The following is a 24,083-nucleotide window of genomic DNA, read 5'->3' as shown; positions in this document are numbered from 1 at the left end:
AAAAGAACCACGAGTTAGTCCTGTAAACAACAGGATGAAAAAATGAAGAATCCTCATCTGTGTCAACTCCACCCTTTATATTTTCCCTTAGGCCACTTTAGGAAGAACACAATATTCAGCTTTTTAACACTTTTATTAAGAAAGCTGTAAACAAACAAACAAATAAACAAATAGAACCAAAAACCAGATGGCTGCAAAGGCAGAACTGCCTCTTGTGCCTTTGCTGTAACAGCAGGAGCTGACATAAGATTCCCTAATTGCAAGTCTTAGCAGGCATCAGGGTTCCTGGGCTCCAGACACAGTACTTAGTGACTTTCTTACTTCTTCTTCTGGCCAAAAGCCCTTTGAAGCCAAGCCCAACAGCCTAGGTGTCTGGAACTGTCAGAAGCAGGATCCTGGTCAGGGCAGTCTCCACCCTCACAGGTTGCAAGATTGAGCCCATTCTCCCTGAGCAAGCTTGGGGAGCGTTGGTCTGGCTACTCTGTATCTTTGTCTTTGTAGTTTCCCACATCTCCTGGGGACACTTGTGGCTTCCTCTGACTCACCCTTTGAAACACTTCTGTGCCCTTCTTCATGTCAGAATTTAATCTGTGGTAGGATCTCAGGTAGTCCACACTCTCAAATACACAAAAGGAGTATAGATCCCATTCGGCAATCCAGCCACCCTCAGAGCAGTGGCTTTGCTCTTTGCCTAAACAAAGTGTCTCAGACTTCGAACACCTTGTACTCTGGGCTGGCAAGACCTGTGCACTGGGCAGTGCATGTTCTTCAATATCTTATGTATCCTTGACAAATCTGGGAATGGACTGCATTATCTTCTTGGCTTTATCCGTGGATCCCTGAGGGTAAGTCCTCGACCTTCTGATTCAGAGAAGAGTCCAGTTAATTAATTGTGCTCTATACTTCTTGACCTCTCCCAACCATTACACAGTGGGAAGCTGCATTTTAAACCCACAATCCTAGAATCTATTTGTATTGCCTAAGGAGGCAAGATTCTGCCCAATCTGGTGGCAAAATCCTTTCATACCAGAACCTAAGGGAAAGAGCAAATCAGACACAGAAGCAGAGGCAGGCGGATCTCTGATCTCAAGGCTAGCCTGGATGTCAAGCCTGGTTTCAGTTCAGTTAGTGCTACACAGGAAAACCTAGCCTCAAAAATCAAAATAAGGAAACAAAAAGGAGTGGAGCTTCTCAAAGTAAGATCCTGTCACTCTGGATTCAATGTCTACACTTAAACATTATAGGCGACTGACTAGACAGGCAATGGGAAAAGTCCTAATGTACCTTCAAATCTACTTGGGTGCCTGGTTTAGGGATTAAAATATTAAATATAATGTTCCATCACTCTCTCTTCCCTGTCAGAGCATTTAGTAAGATAACTTACAGGCTGCAGTTGAACATATTCCTCAACAGCTGGATAGGAAGCAAAGTCCAAGAATCCAGAAGTTCAAGTTCCTGGGGCTGGATGTCTCATGTGGTCTTCTGTAGAAGATAGAATCACACACAAGGAGACTCTAGTGCCAGCAAAGTAATAGACTTGCTAGCTAGGAGAGAGCAAGTAAGCAAAGTGAAAACTTTCTTCCTTTGTGTTCTTATATAGGCCTCCAGCTGAAGGTGTGGCATGAATTAAAGGTGTGTGTTCCAGCTTCAATGTCTGGATTAAATCTTAGTGTCTTCTGCTGGCTCATGCCTTTAATCCAAGGACTATGGAATTGAATCAAGGAAGTGGATCTCTGTGAGTATTCTGGTCTACAAAGTGAGTTCCAGGACATCCAGGTATATTATAGACAAACCCTGGCTTATAACAATAATCACATTAACAAAGATACATGTATTTCTTGCTTCAATCCTGATTAGAGGCCTGTGTCTTTCAAGCTCAATAAGATCTGCATTAAAAGCAAGTCTGCCTATCTCAAAAATATGAATTACTTTCTATAAATTAGCAAAAGTTACTTACAGGTCTACCCTTCATTTTTGGATTTTGCTTAATTGTAGATATAATCAAGTTGACAACAGTGAATAGCCTCCACAGAGAGTGTTTCTCTGTGTAACCCTGTCTGTTATGAAACTAACTCTGTAGACCAAACTATACACCAAGTGAAAATGTCCCTGCCCCTGCCTCTGCCTCTCATGTGCTTAGATTAAGGGTATGTGTTACTAGGTCCTGCCTTGAAATGCTGTTAATACTCCTTTGGTCAGTTGGAGCCCTGAGCAGATGCTAATCCTGTATTCCCACCAGAGAAGTGTTTATGGGAAACAGCCGAGTGTAGAGATGAAACTTCAGGACAGGGAACCTCCTCTCTGCCTGTCCACTACCCCAGCCCCATTTTCTATGTATGTTTTTGAGTTGATGTACATTACATTTCCATCCTCTAGTATCTATTAATGGACAGAGGGCAGGCAGGGATCTGCTGGGATAGCTGGGCTACCAGCTGTCCTGAACTGGATTCATATTTGCCAGGCACCAGGCAGCAAGACTGTAAAGCAGTTTCTTAAAGGACTATCAAAATAATTCGGTATCAAAGTTGAATGGGAAGTATCTTGAAACTCACAGTTCAGCACTCTCTCTAAAGCAGCCTTGCTTGGTTTCTGGGCATTGAAATATTTTGAAAAGTGTAAATTTAAACAAGTAAAAGCCTCTTTAATTTAGTTCCCCTTGGGCTAAACTAGAGAATAAGCAAATATGGAGGATTTTTCCTTGTGTTCACTTCTCTCTATATGTATTTTAAATCTTGGACTGTGTGAGATACAACTGCAGATTGCATAATGACATGTGAAAGGAGAATTAAATGAGAAACTTCTTCTTGAACATCAGTAAGACTAACCCCTCAGTATGGTTTTCTTAGGAAATGAATGGACATGGATTTCCCAGGTGGAAAACATTGTAACACAGCTATTTTGCTTCCATAGAAATTGCACTGTGGAAATTAACTTCTCCTGCAGAGACACCTACAGACTGTAGCATGAACATTTCCTTTGTTCCCTTCATCTCCATCCCCTTGAAAACCCAATTCACTTCCTCTTCATCTTTTTGTGGATGAACCTGAGACCCACCAGAGAAGGGAAGAGAAGGAGCTATCAAGACAGGAGATCCATCATGGGATCCCCTCAATGATCTCCAATTCCTTCCCTTCTCTTCTATTGCTGTGTGGAACAATTCATTAGGGAATAAACTTATTCACCCCAGATAGGGAATTAACAATAGGTCTTATAGAAATGTTGGTGTGAAGAGGTTGCTGACAGGAGTAAGGGTGACAGGACTTACTTGCAGGGACATAAATTACCCAAAGGCTACCCTAGCATAAGTGATGGCTTCCAAAAGCTGGAAACATGGTGCTCTCTGCACAGCCTGCAAGGAGCCAGGCATCTTGACAGGTTGGAGAGTGTCTTTGTTAACTCAAGTGGTCTGAGTCATCATCCATATTCATACATGTAGGCTAGCGGGTCTGAAAATGACTCTCAGATGCACTTACTGCTAAGAACAGGGTTGTTAAAAAAGCAATTTTCACCACATGCCTCTTCTTTGCCTCTTCATTTTCACTCTGCCTCTGTCTATGATCAGCATTATTAGGGAGACTTAGCACCTAAGTTTAAATGGATCAGTCACTCCTACTAGACTGCTCCCCTGAATAAGTGAACATATTTTAGTTTTGCCTAATTTCAGGTTGGTCTGGAATTGAGAGTGCTCAGAGATCAGTCAAGGGAACCAGTTACTTCTTGGAATAGAACACAGGAGGAATTTGCAAGACAAATTAGTGAGTGAAGATACTCACCACCAGTCCAGTTAACCTGAGTTGATTCCTGACATCCATATGGTGGAAGGAAAGATCCAACTCCTGCAGATTGTATTTTTGTTCAATGACCAAAACACATTTAAATACACTCAGACTCACGTCAACACACAAAAACACACATAAACACACACACACACACTCACTCACTTTTTAAAAACTATTGAAAATCAAGGTCAGAGTATGGTATAAAAACCTTTATGTTTCAGTACCCAAGACAAAAATTAATAAAAATCACCCTTGAAATGTCAAGACAAGTCAAACTAGCACAATGGAAGAAAATGGGTTCTTCTTGGAGTAAAAAACTTGAATGTAGATTAAAAATGTGTTGTATAAAACTGTGAGAGGAAGAGTCTACTATTTGGCTTGTAATAGAACAGTGAGTGGAAAAGGAATTGTTAGCACACCCAAGTTGTTTCGATTTGAAAAAATCCAACAGAATAAAAAGAACCCTGTGATGCAGACTCTCCTGCCTTCCCCACATTCATGCTCTCTGCTGAAAGTCTCTGGAGTTTTTGACATCTTTAGCTAAGAGTCCTGTAGGATCTAAGGGGGCAGGGACTGTGAGTGGTTGTTACTGAGAAAGTGTATTTCTTATTGCCTGGACAAAGCAATTATACAACCTCACCCAGGCTCTGAACAGACCCTTCCCTAGAACTCCCTTGCCTCTAAAGCACCTGGAGCTTATTGTGATAGAGATACTGTCACATTCAAGTAATGACTTTAAACAGTTGCTACTGTAACGAACTAGGTCACAACACATGTGGTGATAAGCCACCCAGAAGTGCATGGCAGAACCTCTTTACACAAGATACATTGTTGCATTGAGCAGGACAAACCTCAGCTCTTTCTGTTACAAGAGTCAGTGTGTGTAAACAGAAACATGGTTTTGAGAGCTGCAATGAGAAAACTGGAAGCAGGACTAAAATTCACATAAGGACCTTAGGGCTGGAGGCATAGACTCAGGACCACCACTGCAGGGTTGGCTGTAGCCTGAGAGCTGAGTCAGGAAAGGGAGGAGAGGAGTTTATACTCTGCATAAAGGCCATGGCTGGAGAGAAAGTGGGAGAGACCACAGCAACTCACACCAGCTAAACACACACACACACACACACACACACACACACACACACACACACACACACACCACACTACAGTGGACTTTGGATGATAAGTCACTTCCTTTATCATTGTGAAAAAGGAGGCTGGCAATGGTGCTTCTGCCCTGCACTCAACATTCTGGTCATGGAGGGAGATGTTGGCAAACTGCATCAAAATGGAATGGGAGGTCTTCGGTGTCTCCACCTTAGGAAAGAAACAAATACAGTCATCACAAATACATTCTTCTCTCTTCAGCCTTCATAGTAATTCTCTTAAATTGGCAGTGAATTGGAGGGGACAAGCATAGGTTAAAACTATCCTGGATATAAAGAGGAACACTCCTTCATTGTTGGTGGGATTGCAAACTAGTACAACCACTCTGGAAATCAGTTTGTTGGTTCCTCAGAAAATTGGACATAATACTACCAGAGGATCCAGATATACTTCTCCTGGGCATATATCCAAAAGATGTTCCAACCGGTAAGGACCCATGCTCCACTATGTTCATAGCAGCCTTATTTATAATAGCCAGAAGATGGAAAGAACCCAGATGCCCCTCAACAGAGGAATGGATACAGAAAATATGGTACATTTACACAATGGAGTACTACTCAGCTATTAAAAGGAATGAATTTATGAAATTCCTAGGCAAATGGATGGACCTGGAGGGCATCATCCTGAGTGAGGTAACACAATCACAAAGGAACTCACACAATATGTACTCACTGATAAGTGGATATTAGCCCAAAAACTTAGGATACCCAAGATATAAGATACAATTTGTGAAACGCAAGAAACTCAAGAAGAACGAAGACCAAAGTGTGGACACTGTAGCCCTTCTTAGAATTGGGAACAAAACACCCATGGAAAGATTTACAGAGATAAAGTTTGGAGTTGTGACGAAAGGATGGACCATCTAAAGACTGTCATATCCAGGGTTCCATCACATAATCAGTTTCCAAACGCTGACACCATTGTATACACTAGCAAGATTCTGCTGAAAGGACCCAGATATAGCTGTCTCTTGTGAGACAATGCCGGGGCCTAGCAAACACAGAAGTGGATGCTCACAGTCAGCTAGTGGATGGATCACAGGGCCCCCAATGCAGGAGCTAGAGAAAGTACCCAAGGAGCTAAAGGGATGTGCAACCCTATAGGTGGAACAACATTATGAACTAACCAGTATCCCAGATCTCTTGACTCTAGCTGCATATGTATCAAAAGATGGCCTAGTAGGCCATCACTGGAAAGAGAGGCCCATGGACACACAAACTTTATATGCCCCAGTACAGGGGAACGGCAGGGCCAAAAAGAAGGAGTGGGTGTGTAGGGGGGGTAGTGTATTGGGGACTTTTTGGATAGCATTGGAAATGTAAATGAGAAAAATACCTAATAAAAAAATTAATTCAAAAAAAATCCAGCACACACAAAAATAATACATCATGTCTAACTTGTATGTATGTCCCAAGAACACATGGATCATTAGACAATCTATAAATGTAAGTTACCTAAAAATGTGTTAAAGAAGGAAACAATGTCATCATCTCAGCAGATGTAGAATAAAATGTATTAGTAAATTAATCATTTTAAAACAAAAAAAATAATTTTCACATCTATAAGGCCTTTCATATGAATATGCAAAAGAATACTACATTGGGGTTTCATTGCTGTGAAGGAAGAGACCATAACCATGGCAACTCAGAATTATATTTGATTTTACTATTATTCTGTTTTATTTATACACTTTACATCCCACTCACTCCACTGAGGACTTCCTTTGAAATGAACCACCAGTTAGTCCTGTAACCAACAGTAGGAAACAATGGAGTATCCTCATCTGTGTCCACTCCACCCCTTATCTTTTCCCTTGGGCCACTTTAAAAACATACAAATTTTCAGCTTTTTAACACTTTTATTAAGAAAGCTAAGCAAACAAACACACACAAAACCCAGATGGCTTCAAAGACACAACTACCTTTGTGTGCTTTTGCTGTAACACCAGGAGCTGACAGAAGATTCACTAATTGCAAGTCTTAGGAGGTATCAGGACTCCTGGGCTCCAAGCAGAGTTCTGGGTGGGTTTTTCACTTGTTCTGGCCAAATGAGCTTCGAAGCCATGCCCAGCAGCCTAGGTGCCTGGCACCATCAGAAGCAGGATCCTTGTCAGGGCAGTCTCCACCATCACAGGTCTCAACTTCCAGCCCTTTGTCCCTGAGCAAGCTTAGTGAGGGTTGATCTGGCTCCTCTGCATCTTTCTCTTTCTTATTGTCCACATCTCCTGGAGACACTTGTGGCTCCCTCTGACTCTCACTCTGGAAGACCTCTGTGCCCTTCTTCTTGGCAGAATTCAATCTGCGGTAGGATCTCAGGTAGTCCACGCTCTCAAATACACAAAAGGAGTATAGATCCCAATCTGCAATCCAGCCATCCTCAGAGCAGTGGCTTTGCTCTTTGCCTAAACAAATTGTCAAAGTCTTGGAACACCTTGTACTCTGGGCTGCCACGGCTTGTGCACTGGGCAGTGCATGTTCTTCAGTATCAGATGTATCCTTGACAAAACTGGAAAAGGACTGCATCATCTTCTTGGCTTTATCCATTGATCGCTGAGGGTAAGTCCTAGACCTTCTGATTCAGAGAAGAATCAAATTAATTGTACACTATACTTCGTGACCCCTCCCAACCATGACACTGTGGGAAGCTGCATTTTAAACCCACAATCCTAGCATCTATTTGCCTTACCTAAAGAGGCAAGATTCTGCCCAGTCTAGTGGCAAAATCTTTTCATCCCAAATGTAAGGGAGAGAAGCAGATCAGATACAGATGCAGAGGCAGGTGAATCTCTGATCTCAAGGCCAGCCTGGTTGTCAGACCTAGTTTCAGATCAGGCAGTGCTACACAGGAAAACCTAGTCTCAAAAATCAAAACAAGCAAACAAAAAGGAGTGAATCTTCTCAAATTAAGATGCTATCAGTCTAGTCTAGATGCAAATGTCTACAGTTATACATTATAGGCGACTCACTAGACAGGCAAAGTGCTAATGAACCATCAAATCTACTTGGGGAGCCTGATTTAGATAGTAAAATATTAAATATAATGATCCCTCTCTCTCTCTCTTTTCTGGAAGTTGATTTATTAGAATGACTTACAGGCTGCTGGTGAACTTATTCCTCAACAGCAGGATAGGAAGCAAAGTCCAAGAATCCAGAAGTTCTCAGTTCCTGAGGCTGGATGTGTCAGCTGGTCTTCAGCAAAGGATGGAGTCACACACAAGTAGGCTCTAGTGCCAGGTAAATAATAGACTAGCTAGCTAGGAGAGAGTAAGCAAGCAAAGTGAAAACTTTCTTCCTTTGTGTTCTTATATAGGCCTCCAGCTGAAGGTTTGGCCTGAATTAAAGGTGTGTGTTCCAGTTTCAACGTGTGGATTAAAGCTCAGTGTCTTCTGCTAGGTGTGGTGTCTCACGCCTTTAATCCATTCAGCATGGAATTGAATCAAGGAAGTGGATCTCTGTGAATAGTCTGGTCTACAAAGTGAGTTCCAGGAAAGCCAGGGGTAATATAGACAAACCCTGGCTTATAACAACAATCACATTAACAAAGATATGTGTCTTTCTAGCTTCACATCCTGATTAGAGGGAAGTGTCTTTCAAACTCAAAAAGATTTATATTAAAGACAAGTCTTCCTATCTCAAAGATATGGATTACTTTCTACTAATTAAGCAAAAGTTACTTACAGGTGTATCCTCCAATTTTGGATTTTATTAATTTGAGATCTAATTAACTTGACATCAAGGACAGAGAATGTTTCTATGTGTAACTATGGCTGTTGTGAAACTCACTTTGTAGACCAAATTATATACCAAGTTAAAGTTCTCCCTGCCTCTGCCTCCCTTGTGCTGAGATTAAAGGCATGAGTCACTGGGTCCTGCTTGGAAGTCCTTTGTTCAGCTGGAGTCTTGAGCAGATGCTAATCCTCTATTGCCACCAGAGAAGTGGTTAGGGGAAACAGCTAAGTGTAGAGATGAAGCTTCAGAACATGGAATCTCCTCTCCTCCTACCCACTCCCACAGCTCACTTTTCTATGCATGCATTTGAGATTAATGCAAATAACATTTGAATCCTCTATTCTCTGTGTCTGGACAAAAGGCAGGCAGGGGTCTGCTGGGATAGCTGTGCTCTAGGCTGGCCTGTACTGGAGTCATATTTGGAGGGAAGCAGACAGACAGCAAGACTGGAAAGCAGTTTCTTAAGGGAGTTTCCATATAATTTGGTATCAAAGTTGAATGGGGGATTATCTTGAAACTCATAGTTCAGCACTCTCTCTAAACCAACCTTGATTGGTTTCTGGGCATAGTAATGTTTTGAAAGGTGTAAATTTAATCAAGTAGAAGCCTCTTCAGTTCCGTTCCTCTGAAGCTGGACTAGATAATAAGAAAATATGGACTTTTTTTTCATTGTGTTCACTCCTGTCCCTATGTATTTGAGATCTTGGACTGCCTGAGAAACCACCACAGATTGAATCGTGACATGAGAAAAGAGAATTAAATGAGAGACATTCTAAGTCAGGGATGTCAAGTGCAGAAAGCCATGGCTGAAGATCTGCTCAAGGCAGTACTGGAGGAGGCCAGGAGCCACTGGTGCAGAATCACAAGACAGCTTCTTCACACACAGGACCAAAAAAGCCAGCTCTACTGCTCTAGGCCCAGGCACACAAGGACATCAGCAGTGTATATCCTGGGATGGGTCACATGAGTTTTCTGCAGTCACACTGTGGGTGGTATTCATATTCCTGAAGGAGGTGGAGGAGGTAAGCAAAGGGCCCTGAAACCTGGTGTTTACAAATCCACAACACAGATGAAGAAGTCACAAAGGCACTAGTTGCTTTTAGAGTAGATAAAACAGAAACAACACACCAAGGAGAAGAGGGGCATAACAAGAATTTTAGTGCAAGAGAAATGTTAGCTATCTGAAAAATAACAGACAGGCTCCAATATAATGTAACTAATTTTAGGATTTTTATTTCATTTGAGTTAGCTTGGTCCCCTCCAATGAACCGCTGTCATGCAGGATGGCACTGTAGGGCAATGCAGGAGCCAGGGCCAAGGAAGGAATCCTGGCAAGAAGCCAAAAATCTCCATTGGCAGATCTACACTTCTACTTCAGAGGTGCAGCCCAGAGACTTCTTCACAACAGGGGCGCTGAAGAGCTGTTGCCCCAGCTGGTGGGCACCTCAGTGCTGACACTCTGGACTCCGTTCTCTAGTAACTATAACTTGTCTCCAACCCAAGTTCGGCTGGGCTGTCCACAGTCCAGAGCTGAAATAAGAAGGTGATTTCAAAGGTCGTTCATGATTTTGTTTCTCAGTACATTAACTGTGCTGACAGGATTTGACTCTGTCAAGAAGGAGGATGGGGGATTCTGTGCTGACTCCTGCTCAGGGAGATGTGCACCTAAACGCTGACCAAAACACTTGGCACCTGTGTGGGAGGATGTAGGAGATACTACTCAGGATCCGTGGATTTGGTTTGTTTTCTTGTCCACTCAGCCTCCCGACCTTTCGAAAATTAGACTTCATACCGTCTACCATCAGTAAATAGCCATCTTAGTCCTGCAAGTGTGCCAAGAATTGTGACACCGTCCCCCTACCCCAAAGAGGACAAACTCAGCACAAACACATATCTCCATCATAGCTCCTTTTCTTTCTGTTAGCCTAAGGTTTTCGGGATGGTCCGGACCAGGGCTCCAATACCTTTCAGTATCAGCTTGTGTTTTCCATCTCACAGTACTTTCTCTGGTTGTCTCTTGGCCATGGCCCAAGAGTACATTTGTCCAACAGGGAAAACACGGGACGACCCCGGTTGACTCACTTGCACACCCCGACTTTTAGGTAAGTTGTGAAATCCTGGGCAAGTCCATAGTTAGTCCTATGTGCACTTGTCCACACTTGTAGTGACCATAGTTGGAGCAGGGACCTAGGAAGAACCCAGAAGCCCCAAAGCTTCCTAGATTCCCCAGCTCTGCCTCTGAGCTCCAGGGACATCTTCACAGCAGGGGTCGCTGTGGCACTGTTCTTCTTCCAGCCAGGAATGTCAATCAATGATAAATGCCTGCCCTTTGGGTCTTCAGTGACCAAGTAACTGCTACTTTCTCACAGAGCCAAGTTCATGGCTCTCAGCATGCTTGAGCTGAAATCCAATGGTCCTTTCAAACCGCGTTCGTGATTTTGTTTCTTGGTGCTTTCGTTTTGTCAACCAGATCAGATTCTGTATGTGGTGGGATTCAATTCAAACCCAGAGTGAGCTCCTAAACACTGACAGAAACACCGGGTGCCCAGGTATGAGTCTTTCGGAGACAGGATGCAGACACCCCGGTTTCCCATTGCCTGGCGTCCTCTCTGCTCTTTGTCCTTTCTAAACGCTGAAAATTCATCCAATTTCTTTTCATTACTAAACGCATGGCTAAGCTGTCCACGGTAAAGGCTCCCATTCTGCCCTACAAGTGTAACAAGGCATCCTCCCCATCCCACTGCCGCCCACCTTTGGAGGTCTACAAAATTGCTGTCTGCATGAGTTGAAGCTGTGTTCCTTTTGTTTTGAAGAGGTTTTTGTTGTTGTTGTTGTTGTTGTTTTGTTTTTTTAGGACAGCACTGCCCAGGACACTAAAGCTCTGCCTTCGGAGTTGTATTTCTCTGAGTGCAATTCCGTTCTGCAGTTGCTCCAATGATATGGCCTTGGTGTGCACTTGTCCATTGTGTAACAAGACAGATGATGCTAACTGATGGCTTCTCACTTGCACACCCAGGGTTTGGGGCCAGCTTTGTGATCCTGGCCAAGTCCATAGTTAGTAGTAGTTTGCTAGCTTGTCCACACTGGTGGATCCCCACAAAGGGAGCCTGGGAAATGAATGAGTCTGGCCAGAAAGATAAAGGGTTCTGAGCTCCAAGATGCAATCCAGCAACTTCTTCACAGTAGAGGGCTCTCAGGTACCAGCAGTGTGTTTTGGCCCAATTTAGGAAGGCCAGAGTCTATCCCTAATAGAGAGTACTTGCTACTTGTAGCCAAGCAAAGTTCTGCTCTGATGTCAACAAGCCCGGACTGAAATCCAAAAGCAATTTCAAAACGGATATGTGATTTTCTTTCTCGGTGCTTTCATTTTGCTCACAGGATGAGACTCTGCCAGCCAGGCTGCAGTTCAATTCTGTCAGAACCCATGATCCAGATGTTGCACCTCAATGCTGACCTTCAAGGCATTGTCCCGGGCACTAAAACAGTGCCGGGATGCTGGACATCTCTCTACACACACTGTCTAATGAGGCCTCCAGGTTATTTCCCTGGCAGGCACTTGGTCTGGCGACAAGAAACAAAAGATGTTGGCCTGATGGATTTTCACTAGGACTGTCAGTGTTTTTCCTCAGCCTTGTGGTTCTGGATAAGTCCATGGTTACTGCACCCTCAGACGTTTCCATATCCATAGGGGAATGACTTCTGCAGCCGTGGACACCATGTCTCCAGGAATTGGCCTCTCCCACATTACCAATTTCCAGTGCCTGAACTTTGGGTTGTCTGATCTTAGATCAGGAGTGATGGCCACTTGTCAGCCAAGTTAAGTTCCCCTGTGCTATCAGCAGGCAGAGGCTGAATCTGATCTTGATTGCTAACAGCATGGTTGATTTTGTTGCCAGGTACTTTCGTTTTCAGATGGAGCCAGACATAGCCAGGGAGGCTACAGTGTGATCCATTGCAAATCCAGGGTCCAGAAGGGGTAGAAAAAACTCTGGATGAAACCCATGGCGCCTATGCACCAGTGTGTAGGGAATGTGATCCAGAAACAATTTCATTTTCATTTCAGATCTTCTCTGCTCGCCATAGTTTCTAAATGCTGGAAAACAGTCTGAGTTCTAAAGATTGTGGACTGTCTGCCCATCACCTTAGAAAAAAGTGGGTTTTCAGTCTGGCAAGTTACCCAAAGCATCTGACACGGGCCCCTCTTGTAAACCTAATTTCAGTCATAGCTATGTCCAATTCTCGTATGAGAAATTTTTCTTTCTCTTTGAAAAGGCTGTCTTTCACATAGAGTTTTCACACTATGTTGCCAGTTTCTGCATGAACTAGAATTTTTCAACTGTATCGATTGCAAAGTTCTGTGTTAGGTTTTGTCTATGTAAATTTTTGATGCTGTATGGTTTCAATGCTGTACCTGGGTTGTGTAGCTAATATCTGGGAACTTTTAGATTTTTGAGATTGTTTAGTAAGAACATAGTTCTTCTGTTTCCTCTTTCCACTCCCTCCCAGGTACCTATTCCAGCTCTACTTCAAGTTCCTAAATTTGTTGTTTAATTGATAGTCTATGCATAATTTTATTTATACATATATTAATAAGAATGATCTCCATAATGTTTTTAAACTTTGTCTTGATTCTTTTGAGTTGTACATTTAAACCCAAATCCCACTCGCCTTCCCATCCCTCCATATCCTTACTCTGGTCTTGAAAACCCAACTGCAAAAGAAACCAAATATAAAAACAAATAAAGCCAAGCATTAAACAAAAGTCTAATCTGTTCAATAAAATGTAATCTTTTGAATGAAGACTCAGTCATTTACAAAGCAACAACACAAACCTCTACCCTATATTAAAGCACTGAAACACCAGATGGGAAACACACCCTGCAAAAGAAACCAAATAGAAAAATGAATAAATGAATAAAAAACATCTCTCCATAACAGCTGAGGTGTGTCACAAAATATACTCTTGCCCAAACAGCTTTACTTGAAAATGTTCATTGCAATGAGTCCTTGGTCTGGTTTGAGGCCTCTGGCCTCTCCTACTGTAGCACTACAGGATCCTCTTTGGGACTCTCAGAACATTGTAGCCCCTTTCTGCATGACTTTACAGTTTTAACTCTGTACCTGGCATGACACTGTATCAGGTCTCTATGTACATTTTCAGTTTTTAGTGTTGTAACTCACACAATGCTGCATCTGGTTTCTATGTATTGACCTGGTTTGATTTGGTGCTATTGTTGCTTGGAGCTTCATTTTACCTCTTTTGGATTTCAGTCTCTATGAATGGCTGACTACCATTTCCATGTGGTGTTTTTGGATCCTATAGAATCAACCCACCCCAAAGATACATAAATATCAAAGTCACCTGCAGCCCTGTTTCTAAAAGTTCATTGATACAACAACAACAAAAAGAATACAGAGGTAAAAGACTGAATGAAGAGGGTGTGGGGATCAGATGTGCACAAATTATTGTCCTTCACAAGAAGAATGAAGTTGTATGTTCTGCAGAAAGATGCTTGTGCCTGGAGACAGCCACACCCAATGGATGATCAAGTCTGCAGATGACAGATATCATTTTTGGTCCCAAAGCTTGCTACATAATTGAAATCATCATGTTTTCCTCTTCTCACATGAGAGTATCTGGGCAAAATGTGGAAAAAAAATATTAGCAAATGATTTCCAGGATGAATGAGATGTAGGAGGGGCAAGAGTCAGAAAGAGAACTCATGGTTGTATGACATGAAACTCCACATCATCTGAAACAGAAAACTGGTGAATATGCCTATTACTTTTCAATGGCTCTGATAAAAGAACCCAATCAAAATCAAAACAAGTTATGAAAGAAGTGGTTAGTTTGGACTATAGTTTCAGACTGTAGAGTCCATGATCACAGAGAGATGAAATGGCTGAGATTGCTCACATCTTGATCCACCACTAGATGGCAGCACCACCAGAGGGAGGGAGAGAGGGAGAAAGAGAGGAGCAGAGACACACAGGAACAAAGAGAGACAGAGATGGAGAGAGAGAGAGAGAGGGAGACGGAGAGGGAGAGGGAGAGGGCGGGGGAGGGGGGAGAGAGAGAGACAGAGGGAGGGACAGAGGGAAGGAGGGATTGAGGGAGGGAGGGAGGGAGAGAGAGAGAGAGAGAGAGAGAGAGAGAGAGAGAACAAGTAAGGATACTTCCTTCCAAAAAGATCACATTTCTAAATCTTTCCAAAAGAGTTCAACCAACTAGGAAAAAACATTCAAATATGAGGCTGTGAAGACCACCTTTCTTTAAACACCACAGAATGAAGGAAAGAAATTTGAAGGATGAATGAAATGATGAATGAAACAATACATTTATAAAGGATGACACAGCTTCCATGCTTATACACTATCATTTAAAGTCAGGGTGCTTGCATCCACCACATCTGGGTGTCCAGATATTTAATGCAGCTCTTTGAAGACTGAAACACCAGAAAGTACTCAGGTTATCTCTGGTTCCATGCCTAGAAGAAACAGAGTCAATGTGAAGCACTTTAGGTCATTTTGTTTTTAAATTCTAAAATATATGTTGATTTGCTTGTCCCCTACCGAGAAGGTAAGAAAGGTTGATTTTATGTGAGAGAGTTCCAGTGGGATGCAGTTCATCACAGCAGGGTAGGCACAGCAGCAGGAAGAACAACCAGGTGTTCTCATTGCATGAGCACTTAAGAAATACAAGAAGTGGGCCCAGGATTTCAAACCTCTCAGCCAGTTTGAATCTCAGGGGATAGACTCCAGCATCACAGACAGAAGCATGATAGTCACATTGCTCAAAGTTCTTTCTTGTGTTATGTGACAGGAAACAGACCATTGATTTTGCAGCCAAGAATGCTTATGTGAGAGGATTTCACATGAGGCTCACTGGCTGTCCACTGAGCTCACCTTACTTCCTCTAGAGCCAGGAGTTATCTTCAAGATGCCCTTTCTGCATGGCCTGCTGCAGCTCTGCTCTCAGCCTCCTTCTTTCCTCAAAGCTTCTTTGATCTCTGCTTGAATGGAGGACATTGCCATAAGAATTCAAATTCTCCATATGAGATCACTAATGTCCCTTAGGATCTGTTATTGCACAGGTGGCCTGCAGTCTCACTTGCTAACCCTCCCATGCCTCTCTCTTCCTGAGTGAGTTCAGAGCACCTTTCTCCCTAAGTTATCATAATCAGGAACACTTTAGATCTTGGGACATCCCAATGCTACAGGAAACTATCCAGCTCTGTTTTGCTTTAAGACACATTTTATGCACAGGTCCTGTGGAAGACAGGATACTTAGGAATGACCCCAGAATAAAACAATAGACTTAAAATAATAATTAATAGGATAAATTAAATTAGACAATAAAAAGATCCTAGGTAGATTTGACTTTGTGAAAACTTATAAAAAGTATTTGGTGACCCATGAAAACAAGTTTCATAAAACCTAGCAATGTTGTAAGCACAATATAAGAAGTAAACCATCTCTGGTGTGAAGTAATGTAGGAGAATGTGAGATATTTGGATACTCCATGGAAAGTTGATTTCTTTAAAAAAGATCATTACATTATGTTTTAAATATTATTTCCTTTTTAAACATTATATCATAAAGGTCATTCATTATCCTTACAAAATAAAACTAGATCATATTTAAGCCAAATCATTACAGGAAAAATATCCTGAATGTATGCTACCCTATTTTTTTTAAATGTCTTTTTTAAATGTTTTTGACAGGGTTTCTTTGTATAGCCCTTGCTGTCCTGGAACTCACTCTGTAGGCCAGGCTGGCCTCAAACTCAGAAATCCACCTGCCTCTACCTCCCAAGTGCTGGGACTAAAGGCGTGCACCACCACACTCAGCTTGCTACCCTATTTTTTAAATTGAAGGATAATCTACATTTTAAAGAGACCCAAATGCTTGTGTGTGTGTGTGTGTGTGTGTGTGTGTGTGTGTGTGTGTGTGTGTGTGTTTCCTGCATGGATTAAGGTTCAAAATGTGTGTGGATGGTGCCCAAGAGTCCACAAGAGTGCTTCAGACACCCTGAGATGTGGGGAGTCACCATTTGTATGATGGGAACTAAACCTGGGTCCTCTGCAAAAGGTATTTGTACTCTTAACTACTTAGCCTCTCTCTACCCAGCAAGAGTATTTTAATTTGTTTTATTTGTTTATTTAATGCATACTGCTGAGTTGTATGCACGTTTTTCAGTTTACCAAATGAGTTCCTGGTACCTGTAGATCCCAAAAGAGAGTTTCTGATCCCCTGAAACTCGTCAAAGAGTATTCTCAACACACAGCTAACATATAGGTTTTAAAATCAAGGTTATTACAATTTGCGAAACACATGAAGCTCAGAAAGAATGAAGACCAAGGTGTGGATACTTTGCCCCTTCTTGAAATTGGGAGCAAGGCACCCATGGAAGGAGCTACAGAGACAGAGTTTGGAGCTGAAACAAAAGGATGGACCATCTAGAGGCTGCCATACTCGGAGATCCATCCCATAATCAGCCTCCAAACGCTGACACCATTGCATACACTAGCAAGATTTTGCTGAAAGGACCCTGATATAGCTGTCTCTTGTGAGACTATGCTGGGGCCTAGCAAACACAGAAGTGGATGCTCACAGTCAGCTATTGGATGGATCACAGAGCCCCCAATGGAGGAGCTGGAGGAAGTACCCAGGGAGCTGGGGGGATCTGCAACCCTATAGGTGGAACAACAATATGAACTAACCAGTGCCCCCCCAGAGCTCCTGTCTCTAGCTGCATATGTATCAGAAGATGGCCTGGTCAGCCATCACTGGAAAGAGAGGCCCATTGGTCGTGCAGACTTTATATGCCTCAGTACAGAGGAACTCCAGGGCCAAGAGGTGGGAGTGGGTGGGTGGGGGAGTCGGTGTGGGAGGGTGTGGGGGACTTTTGGGATAGCATTGAAATGTAAATGAAATAAACACCCGATAATAATAATAATAGTAATAATAAAAGATTCAAACCTAAGAGTTTATAAAGAGGTATGTGCAAATAAAAATGTTTAAACTTCAAAAAAAATCAAGGTTATTCTGTTTCTGAGTTTGAGGTCAGCATGGTCTACAGAGTGAGTTCCAATACAGCCAGGGCTATACGGAGAAACCCTGTCTGGAAAAATAATTCAAGGCTATAAAACACAGGATATGAAAGTAAAATATGAAATAAATAGAATTGAAATTAAATATAAATAAGAAAAATATCAATATATTAATCATTCTTTTTTATTTTGATGAAATCAAAAGACAAAATTACAGCCAATGGTAACATTCAGGTTTGAGACAATGTTCAGTTTTTAATTTTAGAGTCATTAGAAAGACTAATGTGGGCCTTCTTGGGGCTGGCTGAATGCAAAAAACACAATGCTACTCTCTTTTTTTTCAGATACAGGCTTTCAATAATTTCTCTAAAGGAACAAAACAAAGCAGAGTTCTGAACAAAAACACAAATCAGTCTTAGTGGTGTGGTGATACATTACTCTGAGTTCAGAGGCCAGTGTGATCTACATATGAGTTTCAGGATACCCTAGGATAAAAGACAGATCCTAATTAGGAAGAAAGGAAGGAAGGAAGGAAGGAAGGAAGGAAGGAAGGAAGGAAGGAGGGAGGGAGGGAGAGAGGGAGGGAGGAAAGAAGGAAGGAAGGAGGAAAGAAAGAAAGAAAGAAAGAAAGAAAGAAAGAAAGAAAGAAAGAAAGAAAGGAAAGAAGAAGGCTGCATCTCTCTCTCTCTCTTTCTCTCTCTCTCTCTCTCTCTCTCTCTCTCTCTCTCTCTCTCTCTCTCTCTCTCTCTCTCTCTGTGTGTGTGTGTGTGAAAACCAAATATTTACAGTGGAAATTTTATCCTAAAATAAAGGATATTTTTCCAAAAGGGAAACAAAGAAAAGGACAGCACAGAGCTTTTAACTATGTTAAAAAATGTGTAATGAATTTGCGACTTGAAAGTAGGCTATGGGTAGTGTACAAAGATCACACCAGAGAAGAAGATAGGCTATGATATCCAGAGAATTCTGTACAGGCTCTAGTGTACTGCAGGCTCCATGGTCTTCTCCATCCTAGTGTGGCATCTACGTGAGTGGTGGCAAGAAGGCCTCCATGTTCAGGTGCACAGTTCCATTCTGAAGAGATGTCTGTCCCTGCTCCAGGATGCAGTATCTTGCCTCAAGACATTTGCTTTCACCTTCTGATGGTGTCTCCTGGGACACTATGCTGATCTGGAAAATGGAGACAACCAATTTCTGAAGAAAACTAGTGTTCTTTGGACTTTAATGTTCTAATGTGTGAAGTTAAACTGGTAATTCAAGGAAACAACTTGAAACAACCCAGGATAAATCCATCCTGCACTTCCTTCAGTTTCATGATCTAAATTAGAAGTTGATGCTTCTCATAAAGGCTAAATTTTTCATAAAATTAGCCTTTCAAGTTAAAAGTCTGTAAAGAAACATTGAATCTGTAAGAATCAGTCATGCTCATGAAAAGTCAATCTATCTAATGGAGCATGAAATATCTAAGGTCTCACCACCCTATTCTGACTCAAATTGCTTTGCCCAGAGAGTTCTTATCCCTCTACCCCACCTTCCAATGTCCACATATTTGAGATTTCCCTGGCCTTGACCATGGTCCAAATATAGTAACCAAAAGAATAGAAGTAAACTAAAATAACAAGAAAGATATCAGTAAAAACTAATTGACAAAATTATTTCTGTGTTGGTGGTGGTGCACGCCTTTAATCCCAGCACTCAGGAGGCAGAGGCAGGCAGATTTCTGAGTTCAAGGCCACCTGGTCTACAAAGTGAGTTCCAGGACAGCCAGGGCTATACAGAAAAACCCTGTCTCGAAAAACAAAACAAAACAAAGAAAAAAAAAAACCCAAAGTCTCCCTGATCATTATCTAACTTTGATGTCAATTTCTGGTTCTGCCTTTAAAACTTTTGTGCCTCTGAGCTTGGTTTTCGTTGAATTTTCAAAGGCACAAGACTGTTATTTATCTGACCATCAATAAAAAGGAATTAAAAGTTTTAGTTGGCTTCATTAATACGGTTGTCGGTCACTATTTTCTGGAATTACTATTAAGTCCATCCTTAAATATATATTCAACATGTACAAAAAAAAACCGTCTTCATTTGAATAAATTATCAAGGTATGAATGGCTCTCTTGGAATTTCCATTTCTTCCCAGAGAAGAAACTCCACTCTAAAATCTACTTAGACAATCTCCAGCAGATGGAGAATAGTGGGCATAATTGTTGACACATTTTACCTTGATATTTGGAGAATGCATTTTAATGAAGTAGAAAGAGAAAGAAGGAGGCAATGGGGGTGGAACTTCAATCCTGCTATCTACTCAGATATTTTCTGAGAATCTCCTATTCCACCTTCTCTTACTTATCAAGATTTAAACATCAAAGTGAGAAGGAGTCCTTATAAGTACAATGGAAATTGCTGAGGCAGAGAAATGGCTCTGCAGGAGAGTTCTGATTTTATGAGAACTGAAAATTACAAGGATATCAAATATTGTAAGATTAATAGTATGAGCAGGAAGAAATTACTGTCAATACCAAAATGGTAATCACAAAATTAATTTTAAATAGATCACATGGCAGTTGCAGATACTTGTGGGGAATAAGTCATCTGTAGTGGCTATTCCTGGCTGTCTACTTGAATATATTTGGAATGAACTACAATCCAGAATTGGAAGGCTCACCAGTGACCCTTATCTGGAGGCTTGGAGATAGAAGTTTCTGATCTGGATCTTGGTATGGAGATCTTGAGGCATAGTGGCTATGGATTCCAGAAGATTAAATCTCCGAGTTCAAGGTCATCCGGGATTAAAGGTCCTTTAATCTGGGCTACACATTTCATCTGGGATTAAAGGTGTGATGGAGCACACCTTTAATCTGGGCTACACCTTCTGCTGGAGACAATATAAGGACATTGGAATAAGGGAGTCTTGCTCTTGCTCCTTCTCCTGCTTGCTGCGTGAGATGAGTAACTGTTAGATCCTTGGACTTCCATTCACAGCTACTACTGAACCATTGTTGTGAATTGGGCTGCAAACTGTAAGTCATCAATAAATTATTTTATTATATAGAGACTATCCATAAGTTCTGTGACTCTAGAGAACCCTGACTAATACAGTCATTCCAGAGCTGAAGTGAGGCAGATGGGACAGGAGTAAGAAATCCAAAGCTAAGCATTGCAATGAGTGGAGAGACCTTTGCTCACCAAACAGTGACAGAGGAAAAAAAAAAAAAAAGGAGCAGGAACCAAGGAAGGTGTCCTAGCCAGAAGGGAAAAGGGTCCATATACAGATGCCAATTCTGCTCCGGAGCTGCAGGCACTAACGACTTCGTTCCACTAGGGGGCGAAGCAGTGCTGGCGTTCGGACTGGTGCGGATTAATGATGGTCAGGACTGGAACTTTAAATTCTCTGAACCAGGTTCCCTAGTAGCTGCGGTCTTGTCAGACTTGCCAAGTTCTGCTTGTCTCTTTTCAATAGAGTGGAGCTGAAATCCGACCATATGCGGATTTCAAGCCCCATACACGATTTGGTTTCGTGATTTTTAAATTTTGTACGTGATTGTACTTTTGTGTTAGACTGGGATCAGACTCTTCCAGGCAGGCTCCAGTGGAATTCTGGGGGAATCCACTGTTCCCATAGCGAGTACTCAGGGGATCTATGCGATCGCCAGGGTTTCAGTTTGATTGGTCTATCGGCCTCCTGGTATTTCTTCTAAACACAGAAAAATCAATCATCTGGCCCTGTCAATCAGAGGATTTCCTGGGTCCGCAGGAGGTAAAGATACCTTTTCAGCATGTTTAGTATCCAAAGAGCCAAGTTCCATTCAGAGCTCAGTAGAGTTAGATAGGAATCAGACTTTGATTTCAAAGTTCATAGGCGATTTTGTTTCCTTTTTTCCCCCCAGATTTCTTGCCTACTACGGTCGATAAAATTATATTTCATGGGGTTAAGTGTCCAAAGGGCCAAGTTCCATTTAGTGCTCCTCGGACGAAATCCCACAGTGATTACAAACACCATAAGCGGTTCCTTTTCGGTTCTGTGGTTTTGTATTTGATTGTGCCTTTGTGTTGCGACCAGGATTAGACTCTGCCCAGCATTGGAATCTACTGTCCCCATAGCAAGTAAGAAGAGATGTGAGGCGATCACTAGGTTTTCGGTTAGTTTATTTGATCTCTTCGGGCCCGGTGTTTCTAAACGCAGGAAGATCAATGCACCGATTCCTGTTCATAAGCAGATTTCGTGCAGTCCGCTTTCGATAAAGTTATGGTTTTGAACCGGCTAAGTGTCCAAAGAGGCAGGTTCTGTTCAGCACTAAGCTTACTGCGGACTAAATGACAGTGATTAAAAACACTTTGGGCGGTTTCTTATCTGTTCAGTGGTTTTCTCTGTGATTGTGCTTTTTTGTTGGGACCAGGATCATAGTCTGGCAGGCAGGCGAATTTACTTTTTCTACACAGCAAGTAGGAAGGGATGTGATGTGATGCGATCTCTTGGTTTTTCCGTTTGTTTATTCTATCTCTCTGGCACCCTATGTTTCTAAACGCAGAAAGATCAATACTCCGATTCCTGTTCATAAGCAGATTTTGTGCAGTTGGTCGTCGGTAATGTTACGTTTTTAGACAGCTAAGTGTCCAAAGTGCCATGTTCCGTTCAGCAGTCAGCGGAGTATATACAAAATCCGACAGGGATTACTAACACCATACGCAGTTTCTTATTGGTTCCCGTGGATTTGTCCGTAATTGTCCATTTGTGTTGCGACCACCATTAGACTTTGACAGGCAGGCGAATCCACTGTTCCTAAAGCAATTAAGAAGGGATGTGCTGCAATCGCCGCGTTTTCCCATTTTGTTTATCCCATTTTTCTGGAGCCCGGTGTTTCTAAACACTCAAAGTTCAATGTTCCCATTCTGGTTCATGAACAGATTTCTTGCAGTTGGTCGTTGGTAAAGTTACGGGTTATAGAGGGCTAAGTGTCCAAAGAGCCAAGTTCCCTTTTGCACTCAGTGGACTGCCAATGAAATCCGACAGTGATTAAAAACACCTTAGGCGACTTCTTTTCCGTTCCGTGGTTTTGTCCGTGATTATGCTTTTGTGTTGGGACCAGGATCATAGTCTGACAGGCAGGCGAATTCACTTTTCATACAGCAAGTAGGAAGGGATGTAGTGCGATCGCTAGGTTTTCCATTGGTTTATTCGATCTCTCTGGCGCTAGATGTTTCTAAACGCTAATAGATCAATGCTCGGATTGGTAATCATAAACAGATTTCGTGCAGTTGGTCCTCGGTAATGCTACATTTTTTTGGCAGTCCAAGTGTCCAAAAAGCCAAGTTCCGTTCAGCACTCAGCGGACTATGGACGAAATCCGACAGTGAATACAAACACCATATGCGGTATCTTATGCGTTGTGTTCCCTTCGATTTGTCCATAATTGTCCTTTTGTGTTGCGACCACCATTAGACTCTGACAGGCAGGCGAATCCACTGTTCCCAAAGCAATTAAGAAGGGATGCGCTGCAATCGCTGCGTTTTCCGTTTTTATTTATTCCATCTTTCTGGAGCCTGGTGTTTCTAAACACTGAAAGTTCAATGCTCCGATTCCGGTTCACGAGCAGATTTCATGCAGTTGGTCGTCGATAAACTTACGTTTTTAGGAAGCTAAGTGTCCAAAGGATCATGTTCCGTTTCATACGAAATCCGACTGTGATTACAAACACCGTTATGCGGTTTCTTATCCTTTCTTGTGGATTTGTCAGTCCTTTTGAGTTGTGATCAAATTCAGATTCTGCCAGGCAGGCTCCTGTGGGATTCTGGAAGAACCCACTGTTCTGATACCAGTACACACGCAATTCAATGCGACCCCCAGTGTGTCGGTTTTTCCCCCTAGGCCTCACTGCCTTCCAGTGCGTCTAACCACAGAAAAATCCATAGTCGGAATTCTTTTGATAAGCGGATTTCGTGACACATGTGGTCCATACAGTTACGTTTTCATTCGGTTAAGTGTTCCAAGAGACAGGTTTCGTTCCGCGCTCAGCGGACTATGGACAAAAAACGAAGGAGCTTTCAAACCGCTTACCGGATTTTGTTCCTCTGTGATTTCCTTAGGTCGCAGGAATCAGCGTGCAACAAACAGGCTTCGAAAATTCGTCCGATTTCTTTCGTTTCCCGATTTCATTCGGAGGTTTGTCAAAAAAACAAAACAAAACAAAACAAAACAAAACAAAACAAAACGGAATTTTTCAGCGGGGAGAATTTCCCAATTCACCCGACCCCGCCCTCCTCGAAGACTACAAAATACCCAGCGCAGGGAACCTACAGAAGACTGTTCTGCATGCACTGGTGCACGTGCTGCTGTCTTCTGGATTCACTTGCTGCAACGTGGA

The 24,083-nt window shown here is 42.2% G+C and overlaps 1 pseudogene; it reads right to left on the bottom strand.

Annotated features, from left to right (window-relative positions):
- Positions 1 to 317: 317 nt before the first annotated feature.
- LOC147000833 (uncharacterized) lies at positions 318 to 3,367 on the bottom strand (annotated as a pseudogene).
- Between the last annotated feature and the right edge of the window lie 20,716 nt (positions 3,368 to 24,083).

The sequence above is a fragment of the Mus caroli genome, unplaced genomic scaffold (genome assembly GCF_978045245.1).
Source record: "Mus caroli unplaced genomic scaffold, Mus_caroli_1 scaffold_15, whole genome shotgun sequence".
Classification (NCBI taxonomy): Eukaryota; Metazoa; Chordata; class Mammalia; order Rodentia; family Muridae; genus Mus; species Mus caroli.
The sequence above is the reverse complement of the archived record's forward strand: the minus strand, read 5'-3'. Positions and strand labels throughout refer to the sequence as shown.